Here is a 3,163-nt window from a genome sequence, read left to right as displayed (position 1 = left end):
TTTTTTTTTTTTTTTTTTTTTTTTTTTTTGCCTCTTTCTTTGCCCAAAGATCTCAAAGATCTGTGGAATTTTGAACTTGAGAAAGATGATTTTGGGTATCTGGCGGAAGAAATTTCTAAGCAGCAAAGTGTCCAAGAGGTGACTTGTATGCTGTTGAAAGCATTCAGTTTTATGTACTCACAAAGGTATGGTTTGGAATTGAACTTATGTTTAAAAGGGAAGCAAAGTTAGGAAAATTTGCAGCCTGACAATGTGATAGAAGAGAAAAACCCATTTTCTGAGGAGAAATTCAAGCAGTCTGCAGAAATTTGTATAAGTATCGAGGAGCCAAATGTTAATCACCAAGACAATGGGGAAAATGTCTCCAGGGCATGTCAGATGTCATCCCAGCAGTCCATCTCATCACAGGCCCAGAGCCTTAGAAAGGAAAAATGGTTTCATGGGCCAGGACCAGGTCCTTGCTGCTTTGTGCAGTCTCAGGACTTGGTGCCCTGCGTCCCAGACATGGTTTAAAGAGGCCATGGTAGAGCTCAGGTCGTGGCTTCAAAGGGTGCAAACTCCAAGCCTTGGTGGCTAACACATGGTGTTGGGCCTGAGGGTGCACAGAAGTCGAGAATTGAGGTTTGGGAACCTCTACCTAGATTTCAAAGGATGTGTGGAAATATCCGGATGTGTAGGCAGAAGTTGGCTGCAGTGGTGGAGCCTTCATGGAGAACCTCTGCTAGGCCAGTGAGAAAGGGAAATGTGGGACTGAAGCCCCTACACAGAGTCCCCACTGGGGCACTGCTTAGCAGAGCTGTGAGAAGAAGACCACTGTCTTACAGACCTCAGAATGATAGATCCACCGGCAGCTTGCACTGTGAGCCTGGAAAAGCCACAGAGACTCAACGCAAGCAGTCAGGAGGGGCACTGTGCCCTGCAAAGTCACAGGGGCAGAGCTGCCCAAGGCTGTGGGATCCCATCTTTTGCATCAGCGTGCCCTGGATGTGAGACATGGAGTCAAAGGAGATGATTTTGGAACTTTAACATTTGGCTTCCCTACTGGATTTTAAACTTGTATGAGGCCTATAGCCCCTTTGTTTTGGCCAATTTTTCCCATTTGAAACAGGTGTAATATGCCTGTACCCCCACTGTATCTAGGAAGTAACTAACTTGCTTTTGATTTTACAGGCTCATAAACGGAAGGGGTTTGTCTTGTCTCAGATGAGATTTTGGACTTGGTCTTCTGAGTTAACCAGAATGAGTTAAGACTTTGGGGGACTGTTGGAAGGGCATGATTGTGTTTTCAAATGTGAGGACATACAATTTGGGAGGGGCCGGGGTAGAATAATATGGTTTGGCTCTGTGTCCCCACCCAATCTCACCTTGAATTGTAGTTTGCATAATCTCCCCCTGCTGTGGGAGACATCTGGTGGGAGGTAATTTAACCATAGGAGCAGTTACCCTCATGCTGTTCTTATGATAGTCAGTTAGTTCAAATGAGATCTGATGGTTTTATAAGGGTCTTTCCCCGTTTTTGCTTGGCACTTCTCCTTCCTGCTGCCATGTGAAGAAGGATGTGTTTGCTTCCTCTTCCACCATGACTGTAAGTTTCCTGAGACTTCCCCAGTCCTGTGGAACTGTAGTCAATTAAACCTCTTTATAAATTACCCAGTCTTGGGCAGTTCTTTATAGCAGCGTGAGAATGGACTAATACACTGGACATGAATTCTGTCTCAACCATTGGTTATACAGTGGTGAACATCAGTGCAAAGAATCTCAAAGAAGGAAGACCTCGTTTAGTCTTAGGACTTCTCTGGCAGATCATCTAAGTTGGACTTTTTGGTGATATTGAGATTTCTAGGAATGAAGCTCTGATTGCATTGCTAAATGAAGGTGAGGAACTAGAGGTTCTGATGTAGCTTTCTCCTAAGGACTTACTACTGTAATGGATGAACTATCATCTGGCTGAGGAAGGATGGTGTACCATCAAGAACTTTAGCCAAGGCAATAAAGATTCAAGAGCCTATTTTCATCTGCTTAAACAAATGGACCCTAAAGGTTACTGGGAATATGGAATTTCCAGTCCATCTTCAGGATTTCATAAGAAAAATGATCTGAAGTGTGCTGGACATACGCTTCAAGAAGTAGATCAACTTGGCTGCAAACAGTTTGTTACTCCTGCAGACATGGTTTCAGGCAATCCTAAACTTAATTTAGCTTTCATAGTTAATCTGTTTAATACCTATTCATGCCTACACAAGTTGGATGATAATGACATGAATATAAACTTATTGGAGGCAGAGAGCAAAGAGGAGGGGACATTTCAGAACTGGTGAATTCCTTGGGAATGAATGCATACATTAATCATTTGTACAGTTACCTTGCAGATGCTTTAGTGATCTTTCAGCTCTATGATATGATCTGAGTCTCATTCAACTGGAGCCATGTCAACAAACCCCCTTATCCTGCCCTTGGAGAGAACATAAACATTGATAACTAACCATGCAGTGGAACTTGGGAAGAATAAGGCCAAATTCTCCTTCGTTGGCATTGCTGGGCAGGACCTAAATGAAGGGAATTCAACATTTATTCTGGCATTGGTTATGGCAGCTGATGAGAAGGTACACGTTGAATATGTCATCAGATCTTGGAAAGGGTGAAAGTGTACTTTTAAAAGTGCAAATAAAAATACTTTTATTTCCAGCTTCAACATATGCCACTTCAGTTGCTTGTGAGATCAGTGCCCAGATATATGCACTACATGTTGACCTTGTGGAAGTGAAACCAAAAATGGTTATGTCAGTGTTTTCTTGTTTAATGGGAAAAGGACTGAACAGAATAAAATAATGAATCATTTAATATTTTTTCTGCCACATTAAATACATCGAATGCCCCACAGTTTAAAGAATTTTGAAATGCAGTGGGTATAAAACTAGGGATTATTTGTGTGCCAAAAATAGTTATATATTCATTAATGAATTCAATATTCTGTTCATACAAGTTAGAACTTGTCAACCTTTTTGGATAACAGTTAATTCACCAATTGATACTGATAATAGAATATGTTCATTTTCAAGCTCATACTTCATGATTAAATTATTTCTGTTTCTTGAAAATCTTATTAAAACAAGACAAATTCGTTCTATTTCATGGTTCAAAAGATGAATACAAAAAAGCTTTT

The 3,163-nt window shown here is 41.0% G+C and overlaps 1 pseudogene; it reads left to right on the top strand.

Annotated features, from left to right (window-relative positions):
* The window catches only part of LOC108539705 (plastin-1 pseudogene), a 9,171-nt pseudogene extending 6,342 nt beyond the window's left edge, over nucleotides 1-2,829 (top strand).
* The last annotated feature ends 334 nt before the right edge of the window (nucleotides 2,830-3,163 follow it).

The sequence above is a fragment of the Rhinopithecus bieti genome, unplaced genomic scaffold (genome assembly GCF_001698545.2).
Source record: "Rhinopithecus bieti isolate Rb0 unplaced genomic scaffold, ASM169854v2 scaffold_18434, whole genome shotgun sequence".
NCBI classification, from domain to species: Eukaryota; Metazoa; Chordata; class Mammalia; order Primates; family Cercopithecidae; genus Rhinopithecus; species Rhinopithecus bieti.
The sequence above is the reverse complement of the archived record's forward strand: the minus strand, read 5'-3'. Positions and strand labels throughout refer to the sequence as shown.